This window comes from Propithecus coquereli, unplaced genomic scaffold (assembly GCF_000956105.1).
Source record: "Propithecus coquereli isolate 6110/MARCELLA unplaced genomic scaffold, Pcoq_1.0 Scaffold6, whole genome shotgun sequence".
NCBI classification, from domain to species: Eukaryota; Metazoa; Chordata; class Mammalia; order Primates; family Indriidae; genus Propithecus; species Propithecus coquereli.
In genome coordinates this window covers 5,153,328-5,169,572 of record NW_012151951.1, presented here as the reverse complement: position 1 = coordinate 5,169,572, position 16,245 = coordinate 5,153,328, and the positions used below count along the sequence as shown (strand labels likewise).

General features: G+C 36.9%; 1 protein-coding gene across 1 annotated transcript in view; it reads right to left on the bottom strand.

Moving 5' to 3' along the window:
* The window catches only part of GRIA4 (glutamate receptor, ionotropic, AMPA 4), a 548,228-nt gene that overhangs the window by 315,620 nt on the left and 216,363 nt on the right, over positions 1-16,245 (bottom strand). The window lies entirely within an intron of this gene.

Sequence of the window (16,245 nt, the reverse complement as noted above, 5' to 3'; positions counted from 1 at the left end):
TAAGTGAGGTATCCCAAGAATGGAAAGACAAGCACCACATGTACTCACCATCAAATTGGTGTTAACTGATCAGCACATAAGTGCACATATAAGAATAACGTCTATTGGATGTTGGGCAGGGGTGAGGTGGTAGGGAGAGGGGGAGAAGGGAGGAGGGGATGTGTATTTGCATACACAAAGAGTGCAATGTGCATCACCCGAAGCATGGACATATTTGAAACTCCGACTTTGGGGGAGGGGGCAAGGGCAACATACGTAACCTAAACATCTGTACTCCCATAATGTGCTGAAATAAAAAAAAAAACAAATAATATAAATGGTAATTAGAAGAACATATGAATAAGCAATGACATTTTGCAGATACGTGTGTTGGAGATGAGACCACTATACTTCGCAGGAGTTTGAGATGAGTTTGTGCACCAGACAGAAGTTAACTGATGAGGATTGTGAATTAATGGCATTGTACTGGGTATTTTGGCTTGATATTGCAGTTCTGTTGTTTCTTTCCTCTCATGGATTAGTCAGTGTACACATAGTAGATGTTTTGTGTTTATCTGCTACCTCACCTGTTCTACCAGGCGGCCATTACCATATGGGTAGAAATCCAAGAACTAACACATTATCCTGCTCTGATAGTTTGGCAAACTGGCTGAAATTGTTAGAATTTGTGAAAGTCTGCTGCCGTGAATAATTTTACTAGTTCTTGCTGCCACCAAGAAGGATCAGGATAGATAGGCAGAAGATTAAAAAAAAAAAAAGAAATAACAGAAAATCTCACTAGGGAGGGGAGGCAAGATGGCTGACTTAGACTTTGGTCTCCAAATTTTCCCAGCAAGAAGGAAAAGTTTTAGGTGAAAAAAACATAGCCCAGGTATAATTCTGATGGAGAAGTACCAGAACCTACCAGAGATTCCATGGGAAGAAGTTGTGGAACAGAACAAGAAGGAGCAAGATTTCAGCAGAGATCAACCACCCAAGGAATTTGGAGCCTCATGGAAAGGGTAAGTGGGGTGTTTGTTTTTCCTTCTCTTATACCTCTGGCAGATTGCAGGCTCCGGAATTGTTGGAGCCCCAAAACTGCTGCCACCAGTGAACTGGGAGCTTGTCGAGAACAGAGCACTAGGCTGCCAGCCCCCTCAGGGTTGCTCTTCCTCACCACAGAGCCAAGTCAAGTTAGTGGGCACCCCCACCCACAGCTGCTGATGCAGCCATGGTAGTTCCTAGGTGAGTCGGCATATATGCCCCAAGGAAAGATTCAGCAGAATCTCTTGGGAGCAGCTGCTTCCTGTCTGTTGATGCACCCACCATACTGAGTCTTCTACAAAGAATGGGTCTCATGCCTTTCCTTTTTAATTCTTGCAGAGGGAAAAGGGGTGCTCAGACTGTCAGCTCCTTGCCTACCAGCCTTCCCTAGCTCTACTCATCTGGCTCCTCCAGCAAAGCAGGACATACCCCAAAGTGAAGGTACATTAAGCCTGCTTGAGCACTCTTTGAGCATCTTGGGAATAGCACACTTTTACCTGGCACAGTCAGGGATTAAACCTGGAGGATTAGAGGACAGGCCTGCAGGCTGGATCCTGTACTCCCAGGCCTTGATTGTGTTGCTTGAGGGGCACGGAGAGGAGATCTGTGAACTAATCTTGGGAGGAGAGGGATCCCCTGCAGGCAGAACTAAAAAGAGAGTGTAATATGGGTCTGATCCACAGAACACTCCTCGAGCACCCCTCTCCCCACAGGAAAGCAGTGCATCCATACTGGGGAGGGATCTTGGGCAGAGAAGCTCCCAGCCTGTGGAGTCAATGATTGTGAGCTCAGCTAGTTTGGGCTGCTGCTTGTGGCCAGACACCAGAAGGAAACCTGTGGGGCAAGGGAAAAGGGAGAAGAGCAAAACACACTCCCATCTGCCAGACTGTGAGTCCCAGACTGCCCCTCCCTGGCAAGCAGACTTTTTGGCTTGGTGGGTCACTGTAGGTGGTCCCTGGTGGCTTTCCCCAGCAGCCTGAAGGCTGACTCTTGAGACTTGCTGAAACAGCTCTTGTGCCTCCCTTTTTGGAGCCCAAATACAGGTTCACCAAAACCAGCCCCTCCCAGCCTCATTCCCCCATGTGCCTCGGCTTCAGTGAAGCACAAGAAGGGGTCCTGTGGGAGCTCCAGTGTCCCACCCACCACCTGAGCCATCTGAGTGCTACTACTGATTGACTAGGGCCAGGCACAGGTCCTAAAAAACTCCACTGCATCTTGCTGTTTCCTGCAAGTGCCACCTACTGGCAAGGAGGACAACTTGTACTTCCCATTACGTCATTTACTGATTCAATAATATAGGTTTTGGCTGACTCTTATCGACTTAGAGATTAAACTGAGCATCCCAATATAATTCAAGCCATTAATAAGGCCATGGGGCTGGGAAAAGAGACAGGCTTTCAAAGAACTCTATCTTTCCCTGTTAACAAAAGATAGGGAATCTGCCCATGCACACAGTACACCACCACTACAACCTACAAATAACTAGCAATTGAGAAAACCACCACATTAAGGATATCTATAACCAAGGTATCCATTCAGAACCTAGACCCCTGTCAAAGTACCCACAGGCAAAGCCAAAGGTCCTTACCCGACATATGCTACAGGCATACCCTTAAGAGTCCAATTTAACAAAAGAAAATCCAAAAGAAAGAAGTGTCAGCTGTTCCAGATGAGAAATAATCAGCACAAGAATTCCAGAAGTATGAAAAATAAGAGTGAAAAGACCCCTACCAAAGGAGCACATCAGCTCTCTAACAATGAATCTCAACCAAAATGAAAATACCAAAACAACACATAAAAATTTGCTAATATAGATCATAAGGAAGCTTAATGAGATCTAAGAGAAAATGGAAAACTAACTCAAAGAAACCAGAAAAATAATTCAGGAAATGAATAAAAAATTTATCAAAGAGATAGGTATATTAAAGAAAAAACAAATAGAACTTTTGGTTATGAAAAATTAACTTAGGAAAATACAAAATACAGTGGAAAGTTTTAAGAATAGACTAGACCAAGCTGAAGAAAGAATTTCAGAGTTTAAAGATAACTGTTTTGAATTAACATAGGCAATCTAAAATAAGGGACTAAGAATCAGGAGGAACAAAGTTTAGAAGAAATATGGGATTATGTAAAATGGCCAAATATAGGAATGATAGGCATCCCTGAGAGTGAAGAAGAAAAAGATAAAAGCCTGAAAACCTTATTTGAGGGTATAATTGAGAAAAACTTCCCTGGTTTTGGTAGAGATTTAAACATCCAGATAAAGGATGCTCAATAAACACTCAGGAGATTCATTGCAAAAAGGGGATCACCAAGACATACTGTCATCAAACTGGCCAATATTAACATGAAGAAGGAATTATTATGAACCATGAGGTGAAAACATAAAGTAACATACAAAGGAAAACTCATCAGACTAACAGTGGACTTCTAAACAGAAACCTTACAAGCTGGAAGGGAATGGAGTCTTATTAGTCTCTTTAAACAGAACAACTCCCAACCAAGAATTTTGTATCCTGAAAAATTAAGATTCAAAAATGAAGGACAAAGTCTTTCCAAGACAAGTGAACACTAATGGAATTTGTCACCACTAGACCTGCCATACAAGAAATGCTTGAAAGTGTTCTATACATGAAATAGAACAATCAATACCACCATGAAAAAACATCCAAAAGGTCAAGCTTACCACTCTTATAAAAAAGTAACACAGGGAGAGAATGAAAAAACTATGTAACAATCAACATGATGATCAGAACAGTATCTCACATATCAAAACTAACATGAATGTGAGTGGTGTTAATGTCCCCTTAAAAGATGTAGACTGGCTGAATGGATTTTTAAAAAAAGGACAATCCAAATATATACTGTCTCCAAGGAACACATTGAACAGGCAAAGATTCTCATAGACTCAAAGTAAAGGGGTGGGAAAAAAATTTCATGCAAATGGAAACCAAATGTATGGAGGAGGAGCTATTCTCGTATCAGATAAAATAGACTTTAAGTGAACAATGCTAAAAAAGACAAAGATGTCTTTATATACTGATAAAGGGATCAATTGAACAAGAAGATATAACAATCCTAAATATACATGCACCTAATGTAGGAGCTCCCAGATTCATAAAAAAAATTCTACTAGAGCTAAAGAAAGAAATAAGCAGCAACATAATAATAGTTGGGGACTTCAACACTCCACCAAATGAACTAGACAGATCATCAAGGCAGAAATCAACCAATAAACACTGGACTTAAAAAGGACTCTAGAACAAGTGGACCTAACTGATATCTAGAGAAAATTCTATATAAAAAGTGCAGCATATAAATTATTCTCATCAGCACATAGGACATATTCTAAGATAGACCCAATGCGAGGATAAAAAACTAGTCTCTGAAAATTTATGAAAATTGAAATCATACCATGTATCTTCTCAGACAACAGTGGAATAAAAGTAGAAATCAATTCCAATAGGAACTTTCACAACTACACAGTTACACAGAAATTAAACAACCTGCTTCTAAATGATCCTTGGTTTATTGATGAAATGAAATGAAATGAAAATGGAAAGAGCCTTTTTGATTTGAACCACAAAGGAAATACAAGTCTCCAAAGCCTATAGAATACAGAAAAAGCAGTGCTAAGGGAAAATTTCATAGCCTTATATGCTTACATACAAAGGCAGAAAGATCACAAATTAAAAACCTAATGTCAAACCTCAAGGAAGCAGACAAAAAGGAGCAAACCAAAGCCAAAGCTAGCAGAAAGAAAGAGATAATGAAGCTCAGCGCAGAACTAACAAAATTGGAAATAAAAAATCAATAGAAAGGATCAATGAAATGAAAAGTTGATTCTTTGAAAAGATAAACAGAATTGATGGACCACTAGCTAGATTGATCAGAAATAAAAGAGAAAGGACTCAAATAATCTCAATCACAAATGAAAACAGAGACATTACAACTGATACCACAGAAATGCAAAATATCATCTGTGACTACTATGAAAACCTCTACAGACATAAACTAAAAGATCTAGAGGAAATGGGCAAATTTTTGGAAACAAATAACTGCCCAAGGCTGAATCAGGAAGAAATAGGAATCCTGAACAGACAAATAAGGAGTAGTGAGATTGAAACAGTAAAAAACAAATCGCCCAACAGAAAAGAGCCCTGGCCCTGATGGATTCACAGTCCAATTCTACCAAAGCTACAAAGAATAACTGACACCCATTCTACTGAAACTGTTCATAATATCAAGAAGGAAGGAACCCTCCCTAATTCATTCTATGAAGCAAGTATCACCTGGATACCAAAGCCAGAAAAGAACATAAGAAAAAAGAAAACTACAGACCAATATCCCTTATAAAGATAAATGCAAAAATCTTCAACAAAATGCTAGCAAACCAAATTCAACAGCACATCAAAAAGATAATCCACCACGAACAAGTGGGCTTAATCCCAAGTATGCAAGAATGGTTCAATATATGTAAATCAATAAATGTGATTCACCACATAAACAGAAGGAAAAACAAAGACCATATGATCATCTCAATAGGTGTAGATAAAAGCATGCAATAAAATTCAGCACCCATTCACGATAAAAACCATTAACAAACTGGGCATTGAAGCAACATACCTCAAAATAATAAAAGTGTATATACCCACAGCCAACGTCATACTGAATGGGGAAACTTGAAAGCATTCCCTCTAAGAACTGGAACAAGACAAGTATGGCCACTGTCACCATTTATATTCAACATAGTATTAGAAGTCTATGCCAGAGCAATCAGGCAGGAGAAAGAAATAAAGGGCATCCAAATCGGGAAAGAGGAGGTCAAACTATCCCTGTTTGCTGATGATACAATCTTGTATATTGAAAACCCTAAAGACTCCACCACAAGACTCCTAGAATTGATAAATAAATTCGACAAAGTCTCAGGTTACAAAATCAATGTGTGTAAATTAGTAGTAATATTAATAACAGTGAAGCAGAAAGTCAAATCGAGAACTCAATAACATTTACAATAGCTTCGAAGAAAATAAATACCTAGAAATATACTTAACCGAGGAAATAAAAGGTCTCTACAAGAAGAACTAAAAAAAGAAAAAAAGAAAAAAGAAAAAAAAAGAAAAAAAAACTGATAAAAGAAATCATAGATAATATAAACAAATGGAAAAACATCCCATGCTCATAGATTGGAAGAATCAACATTGTTAAAATGTCCATACTGCCCCAAGTGATTTATAGATTCAACACAATTCCTATCAAAATACCAATGTCACTTTTCATAGCTCTAGAAAAAATAATCCTAAACTTCACATGGAACCAAAAAAGAGTTGAATAACAAAGCAATCTTAAGGAAAAAGAACAAATCTGCAGGCATCACATTACCTGTCTTCAGATTATACTACAAGGCTATAGTAACAAACACAGCGTGGTACTGGTATAAAGGTAGAGACATAGACCAGTATAACAGAATGGAGAACACAGAAATACATCCACACAGCTACATCCAGCTGATTTTCAACAAAGCAGACAAAGATATACACTGAGGAAAGGATGCTCTATTTAATAAATGGTGCTCAGAAAATTGGATTGTCATATGCAGAAGAATGAAACAGGATCCCTATCTCTCACTATATGCAAAAATTAACTCAAGATGGATTAAAGACCTGAATGTAAGACCCGAAACCATAAAAATTCTGGAAGAAACCACAGAAAAATCTCTTCTAGACATTGGCCTAGGCTAAGAGTTCATGACTAAGACCCCAAAGACAAAGATAGCAACAACAAAAATAAATAAATGGGACTTAATTAAATTAAAATCTTTCTGCACAGCAAAAGAAATAATCAACAGAGTAAACAGACAACCTATAGAATGGTAGAAATTATTTACAGACTATATATCTGACAAAGGACTAATATATAGAATGTAAAAATACTCAAACAAATCTGCAAGAAAAAAACAAACGACCCCATTAAAAAGTGGGCAAAAGACATGAACAGAGTTTTTTCAAAAGAAGATATACCAATGGCCAACAGACATATGAAAAAATGCTCAACATCACTAATTGTCAGGGAAATGCAAATTAAAACCATAATGAGATACCACCTTACCCCTATCAGAATGGCCTTTGTTAAAAAATCAAAAAACAATAAAAGGTAGCATGGATGGGCAAAAAGGGAATGCATATGCATTGCTGGTGGGACTTTAAATTAGTACAGCCCCTATGGAAAACAATGTGGAGAAAATTGTTAAAAACATTTAAAAGATAAAAAAAGCTTACTGCTAGTGTAAGTTTTTATATTCTGAAAGGATTAGAATATATTCATATCATGAAAATTACAAATACTTTCCAATTTATCTTACACTTTAATCCCTGCCTGTCCATTCAAGAGCTCTGAGAAAATGGGTCAGTGGGAGCCATTGTATCAATATATCATATGTTCAAAGTAATGCATGTGACTCTTCAAGTAAAGATTGCAATTAGATAAAAGTAATGACTACATATCCATTTATATGGACATTTACATTTTACAAAGAACTTTCACATATATAACCTTTTTATTACTATTATTTTAACTGTTATTCACATTTTGTAAAAAAATAAAATTTTAGTTATTACTTAGCACAAGAAAAGAGAGGTTACAGAAATTTATCTAACATTTCTAATTTTTCTCTCTGGAACTTCTATTTACTTCCTGTTTAGTCAGCTAGATTAGCATACAGAATATTTTCAAAAAGTTTTTCTTGTATGAAAAGGCTTAGTAACTTATTCACTTTTTGAAAGTTACTGTATCCATAGCAACAGAAACATGATTGGAATTTGCAACTGGAAAATGTGCCACTATGATGGATTGGATAACAGCTAGAATTACTATGAGAAAGCAAACCCAGAATTAACAGTGTAACATGACATATGATCACATTGGGCTTGAATAATGGAAAGAGAGTCTAACAGATAAGAAAAAGCTACTAAAACTCTTCGAATCATCTTTTACATTATACTATTTGTATATGAAGCGTAGGGTGTGTTTGTCTAAATGTTACCATTTTCTGAGCTAAGATAACAGAAGTTGTAAATTCCTATAGTACATCTGCAGCAGGGATCACCAACTGGAAGCCCTGTATCTAGAAAAGACGAGCTTTACTTGTCACATTTTTTTTCAATTGAGTATGAATGCTTTGAGGTGAGGTTTGTACTTCTCAGTAATCTGCAAGCCCCACCACCCCCTATTACTACTACTATACCACTTCTGGTATTTATGTTAACTGCTCAGGCTTGTAGACGTTTGAGCTTGGATAACTAATTTATGTATTTTTCAAAATAAACATAGCCATTTCTTGGTTTGGGGCGAACTTTTTAAGATAGTATAAAAAGTATGTTAGTATATTTTTCTTGTAACCAAATCCAAGTTGAAACAATGCATTACAAAAAAAGAGGTGGATTTAACACTGCCACTCATGCTTTTATTCAACAAATGCTTATGTCCTGGCTAGTTTATTTCAGTCACTGTGTTAAATACTTTGAATAAAGTACAATTAATACAGTATTCCCACTGAGATGTGTTTCACAGTCTAGTGGACAAGATACAGATATAAACTGATACTTCAAGATGGTGAATACAATAAGGGAAAGACAGAGGGAATTAGGAAGCACAGAGGATTTAGAGAAGGCTGACTAGAGGAAATGACACCTGTCCATAGAGATTAGGTTGAAGAATAGTGAGTAAAGACATATCCAATGAGTGGGATATTATAATAGGCCAAGAAAGAGATAATGAAAGGGTAAATTAAGCAGATGTTGTCAGCACAGAATTTAGAGGTCACATGGGGGAAATATTTAGGAGCTAAATAGGCAAAATCTAACAAATGATTGAATAAGGAGAATGAAGAAGAGGGAGGAAGAATAAGAGGGAGGACTGAAGGATGGCTTTTTGTTTCTATCTTGGTTGAATGAGTGGATAGCTGTGGTATCACCTTGGGTGATAGCCTAGATAGGTCGAAAAGCTTTTTCTTAGATACTGTAGGACAACTGGAGTTTTACATAGAAAACAATGGATTCCTGTTGGACATGTTGAATTTGAGGTGTCAGGTGTCTAGCAGGTAGTTGCACATAAGAATATGAAGTGGAGCAAGAAGGAATGGCTTAAATATGTAGATTTTAAAGAAAGTGGCTTTGGAAGTCAATATGAGATTCTTCAAGAAGAATATAAAGTGCAACTCGAGTATGAGGATAGAACTGTGGGAAACAATCCATTTCGAAATTATAGCAGACATCAGACGAGTAGGAGACCTGGCAGATGAAATCCAAGAAGTATAATTTTTCAAGGAATGAATGCTCAAAATTATCAAATATAGAGAGAAAGATTTTGCAAATTTGCATTTGAAGATTTATTTTTAGAGGTCCATGAGTTGTCTGTGAGACTTTATAAAGTTGCCGTTAACATTTTAATGGTTATTTAAAAGTAGTGTATGCATATGCTGAATCATCTAGATGACCTCCTTGAAATACAGAAATGCCATGGGATTTCAGTGCCTACATCTCCACTTTTGCTTAAAATCACATTTAAACTACCTCAGAAACAAATGATACCTATAAATGTTAGGTAAACAAATACATGCCAACTGCTTGAATAAAAACAGTGGTGAGAAAATGGAGTCATTTTTGGGTACCTGGTTTAGTTATGCAAAACACACACAAAAAAACTGTCACTAAAGCAATCAAAATGGTACACACTTTTCAAACACTTATATGGAGACCCTGTGATAGCACATACCGACTTCTAAGAGATTATTAGCCATTTGAGTAATAATGAATTCTTATAATACATATTTCAGGTTCACCATCCTAGTAACAACTGGAGTAGATATCAGTACAATGTAGGCATCAGTAATGATGTAATGCTAAATTTATCTCAAAAGATTATGACTTTACATAGCATAAAGATAGGTTATATATGTATATGTGTGTGTGTGTGTGTGTGTGTGTGTGTGTGTATGTGTGTGTATATATATGATGAGAGAGAGAGAGAGAGAAAAGAGTGTTGCTGTTCTGTCTCCTAGAGTGCAGGGACATCATCACAGCTCACAGTAACCTCAAACTCCTGGTCTCAAGCAATCCTCCTGCCTCAGCCTCCTGAGTAGCTGGGACTACAGGTGCACACCACTATGCCCGCTAATTTTTTCTAGTTTTAGTAGAGATGGGGGGTTTCCCTCTTGCTCAGGCTGGTCTTGAACACCTGACCTCAAGTGATCCTCCCACCTTAGCCTCCCAGAGTTCTAGGATTACAGGCGTGAGCCACCATGCTCAGCCTATAATTTTTTTTTTTTTTGATAGGAGAAATTTGAGCATATTTACATGTTGAGGGACTGGAGCCAGTAGAAAGGGAGATAGGATACAGAAAAGAGAGGGGATACTAATTAAACAAGGCTCCAGAAGACAGAACGCACGGGGTCAAGGGCAGATATAAGATTGATCTTGAATGGGATGTACAGGTGTATGGGGAGATACCTCATTCCATAAATTTCATAAATCAAAAGATTAGAAGATGTGTGTAGGTTTATAGTTTTATAGTTGCACTTATTTGCAAGGCAAGGTTGTAGCAGTGAGATTTGATAAGGGTGTCTGAAAGTAGTACAAATTTCAAATATTTGCACAGGGCAAGAGAGGAAACTGACCAAGAACACATGAAGTAGCTTATCGACTTCATTATGATAAGGGATCAGGCCTATTTTATCCACAGCTATATCCAACACAACACATGTCACACAATAATTAGTATATGGTAAATGCCGTATAAAACCACATTGAATGAATAACAAAATAAGCAAAGCAAATGATTTTTTGTTGTATGTGGTAAAAACACCTAAAATTTACTCTCAGAAAATTTTCAGTATATAATACAATATTATCAACTGTGGTTCTCATGCTGTTTATAGACATCCTCCATAAATGCAAGTTTGTACTCTTTGACCTATTTCTCCCCATTTTGTCCTCCTTCCTGCCTCTTGTGACCACCATTCTTGGTTCTTGACTGTAGTAACCATTTCACTATGTATACATATTTCAAAACATCATGTTGTACACCTTAAATATATACAATAAAAATAAATTAAATTAGATGAATGAATGAATATTGACAGATGACAAGATCTGAAACTGTGAATTGGAAATGGCAACAATTTAGAAACTGATGATTTTCCTCTCTTCATGCTGATTAAAGGTACTAATCACGAGGAGCTTATGTTTACCACTTTCCTTTTTCTTGAAACGCACTCTTCTCTTGGTTTCCACAACAAGCACACTTTCCTGGGTTTCCTCTTATCTGACAACTTATCCTCAGTTTCCTTCACTTGCATCTCCCCATATGACCAATCTTTAAATTTTGATATAACACTTCTTCTACACTTTTTAGATAATCTCATCCATTTCTGTAACTTCAAATACCATCCATGTTCCATAGCTTCCATGATTAATATCTGGGGCTGAAGAATCTTGTCCCTTTGTTTCCTATGGGCTTCTGAATCAAATATCAACAGTTCCCTTGACATCACCCTTTGGTTGTCTATTTGACACCTAAAATATAGCTGGGCCAAAACAGAATGCTTCATTTATTACCCCCAAAACATTTTCTGTTTTCTCTTATCCCAATAGGAGGCGTGGCCATCTACCAAGATATTCTTGAATCTTATCTTCCTTTTCTTTCCACATCTAAGTCATGAGCGAATCTTGATGACCGTACTTCCAAAATATCAAAACATATATAAATCCATTCATTCCTGTATGTCTCCACTGCTGTTTTCTTATCCAGTTGGCTGCAAGAGTCTCCTATTTTTCCTATTTCTAGTTTTCTACCTCCCTAATTACTCTCCACTGAGCAGAAAATATAAATAAGACTGCTTCTTTTCTCTATTTAAAATTGCAATGGTTTTTCACCTTATTTAGGATAACATCCATGTGATCTAAAAAGCAGTAATAATTTTGCTTTTACTAAACTCATCCACCATTATACTTCTCACTCACTAAACTCAGCCACACTCTCCCTTTTTCTATTATTTAAACTTCCCTTCTCCTCTTACTTTAGGACCTCTGCGCTAGCTGCTCTTCCCTGACTTTCACATGGCTGTACTTTCCCCATTCTTTCTCAACAAAAACATCACCGCTTCAGACAGACTGTCCCTGACTCTTCTTCATAATGAGGCTTCCATAGCTCCAGTCCCTCTCTAGCACATCGCTTTGTTTTATTTTCTTTGTAGCTCTTATCACTATTTGAGATTATCTGATTTATTTGATTGCTTATTTATCTCTCTTTTCTCTTTGCTCTAGGATAATACAAGTTCCACAAGAAAGAGGTATCTTGACTGTCTTGTTACGTGAGAAAGTGCTCAATTAATATTTGCTGAAATCGTGGTTTCTGGAAAAAAAAATAAGGAAGGAAGAAGAGTAAGGAGGTGTAGAATGACTGGCCCAATGCCACAAAAGTCTACTTTCAGGTCGCTGAATTGACTCTGGCAATTGGAAGTTTCCGTTTCTATGGTGAGTCCCTGCAATTTACGCTTGGTCTCTACGTGCATCTTCCCTCCCCTTTCAACCATGCGTTCACTCACCAATGGCTTTTAATTAAAGCTCAGTTTCAGAAAACTGGCAGCTATTAGGACAGAGAAATTTAATGGTTCCTTGTGAGGAAAGCAATTATAATCATAGCTATGTATTAATTCTTTAACAATTTAAACTGAGATAATGAGATACTCTCCTTCACAATTGATAAAAACATGCTTCCATATTTCATATTTTTATCAGGTGATGTTATATTGTCATTGTCACAGATTTAATTTTCAATACCTAGAATGTGTTGGGGCTGTCAGTGCATCCAGAAGCATAGAGACTGGAGTTGAGTGTGAAGTTCTATAAATTAGCCCCTGCCTCCCACTGCACAGTCCCTGGTCCTAGACTGCTCTCATTACTGTTTTCTACTCTACATTTACATAATTCTTACCTGCTAATTTTAAGAATCCTTCTATTTATCTTTCTTTTAAAATAAATCTTTGTACCCATCTGGATTTTAAAAAACAATTTCTCTTAAAAGACTAACAGTTCATTTGAAAACTTTACAAAGTCAGGCAGTACTGGTTAAGCATCTTCTTTCTTTCTTTGATTATTTGATGTTAAAATGATAAGCTCCTTATATTCAGATTTGAAAAGGCTCAATCAGATGGTGGATAGAGCATGCTGGGCCCAGAATTCATTAATTTATGCCCTTAAGACATTATCATAGGTTATTAATATGTAAACGCTAATTTTCTTAGAATTCTAAACGGTGGTTAGCTACAGTACATAATGCTACTGAAGCTAATCACCATAAATGACAAGTTGAAATGCAAATTACACAAAAATATTTCACTTTAATTATATCCCAATTAAGTGCTTTCAGTGTGTCAGATGTCTTCTCCGAAGCTGCTTCTGGACACCACCACCAAAGATCACAATGAGATGTAATCATGGGCTGCACTTGTACAGCCCTGCACATGGTTCCCTTCAGTTTTGTGACATCTCAGCTAGAAAGCACATTTCAATTCTAAATTAGACTAATTGAGAGCTCAGTAAAAATATACAGGCTTGTTTGCACATTTCTTTCCGGAGTCAGGCCATCATAATGGAAACACATGGCTCACTTGCTTCCAAGGCGTATAAAGGAATAAGCAGAAGGCTATTTGCAATACTCAGCACGAGGCGCAAGATTCCATTCAGTGTAAAGATGGCTTCCTTGGCAGTAATTTGGGTGTTGCAGAGATCACATCATTCTTTTCTACTACTAATCTATAACCATAAGGGCTCCAACAAGTGAGCCCTGGGAAGGAAGGAAGGTGAGAGGAGAGGAAAAAAACAATTTCTAAAAAGCACCTAAATCAAAACAGGTGTGTTTGCTTCTTCTCGACTCCCAATCATGAACAAAGTATAGGGAAAGAAGCACCAAGTGATTAACTGTTTGGCATTGAAGGATTTGGAATCTATTTCTACCCTTTAAATAGCTCTTTAATGGAAACATTTGATTCATCATCTATATTTTACACTATATAACAGAGTCTCATAATTACATACGATTCTTTTATATGCTAGAGAAACATTTTTTCAAGAGTGTAAATAATATGTTGAAAGCTTTCCTTCATTGGAAGAGACAGCTGCCTTCCTGAAAAGCATTTAAATGTATTTTCGAAGTGGATAACATTAATTAAAAATGGAAAGAGATAATATTTGGGCAGATATTTGAATGAGTTTTAGAAATAACTATTCTCATGAATATTACACTTCCTACATAACTGAAGTATCATCATTTATTTTGGACAAAGAATTTTGTGACATTTGTTTAATGTCTGTTTGTACCATTCCACATAACTGTGGTAGCAAGGACTGTGGCTGGTTTAATCATCATTTTTTTTTCCAGCATCCGACATAACACTTGGCGCATAGTTGGTGGCCAATAAATATTTGCTGAACAAACAACTGAGTGAATGGAAGCAAAGAAGAGGATACGTGTGTAAGGTATTTGAGATTCATGAAGATATTTGGCTTAATTAATCTACTGAATGAATAATGTCTCATTGTATTTAAGATGACTCAAGTTACCGAAGTTAATTTACGTACAACTTGTTTGGAATTCTCAGCTACACACTTCTAATGAGACTGCCTGCTCTGTGCTTTAGACCAAGGACACATATCCAAATGCTATAATGCCATGTCTTAAGCATGAGAGGGAGCCATCCAGACAGCTAGTGGGGGAAGAGAAGGGAAAAACATTAACAATTATTATATACCTACAGTGTGTCAGGCTCTGCAATAGTCATTTTATATTCATTATCTCATTAAACTTCATGACATTCTTATGGATAGGTATTATTTCTCCGTGTTCTTCCTTTTCCTTTTCAAAGATAAAATTTGGTGATTATGCAACTAATATAAGTGTACACATCTAAGCAGTGAAAGAACAATTTTTAACCTAGGTATGCTTCCAAAGTTCATGCTCCTTCTATTCCACTACTTGAAAAGAAAATGACCAGCTAAGTCCTCCTTCCATCCTGCTCTGCTGAAGGGATTTTGGCCATTATACCTTTATTCCTACTGGAAAAGGCACTGTGAGGATACTTACACTTCATGGAAACAGAAGTAGGGCTTAAGGGATTATGGAAAATTGGTTTCTTGTTAAGAAGCCACTTCTTAAAGCAAACTGAGTTTTAGCTGTCAATTTAAAAAGGACAAACATATATAATCAGACCAATAAGACTGAAGCATTCAATGTTTCAAGACTTTTTTTTGTAATTGTGCCTTGGTAAAACACAAAATCCAGCACAATATCCTGGAAGATAACTGACAGCCAACCTTGGCTAAATGGAAATACTAAACATTTGTATGGGTAATTTCTTCACATATAAAAACAAATGCTAAAGATTTCTTTCCCTTCTAGAATATAATATTAGAACCACTGGTCAGATGTTAGTAAAAATCATAAAATGGTTGATTTAATTTTGTGTTGTAATTTATTATTTTGCCTATATTCAAATTCCAAGAATAATTTTCAAACATTTGTGTTGTATAGCAAGAAGGAAAACACAAAAATGAAATAACGAGATACTCTAGTTGTTTTGTTATATTCTTTTTTTTTTTTTTTTTTTTTTTTGAGTCTGGCTCTGTTGCCCAGGCTAGAGTGCCGTGACGTCAGCCTAGCTCACAGGAACCTCAAACTCCCTGGGCTCAAGCGATCCTCCTGCCTCAGCCTCCTGAGTAGCTGGGACTACAGGCACGCGCCACTGTGCCCGGCTAATTTTTTTCTATTTTTAGTTGTTTGGCTAATTTCTTTCTCTTTTTAGTAGAGACGGGGTCTCGCTCTTGCTCAGGCTGGTCTCGAATTCCTGAGCTCAAGCAACCCTCCTGCCTTGGCCTCCCAGAGTGGTAGGATTACAGGCGTGAGCCACCGCACCCGGCCCTGTTTTGTTATATTCTTAAAGCAACAGCTTTTTGAATTCTCAGAACTATTTCCGGAGTTTTCACAGTTAAATAAATTCTGATTTATAAAGCTTTTTACTTCTCTCTAAATGATTAGGATATTACAGAACAGAATGATGTCTAATAAAAATGCTATTTCATTCCACATGATATTAAACCATGATTTATTACTTAAAGACTACTATTAATAATTTCTCTGACTGCATCTGTGTGTGTGTGTGTGTGTGTG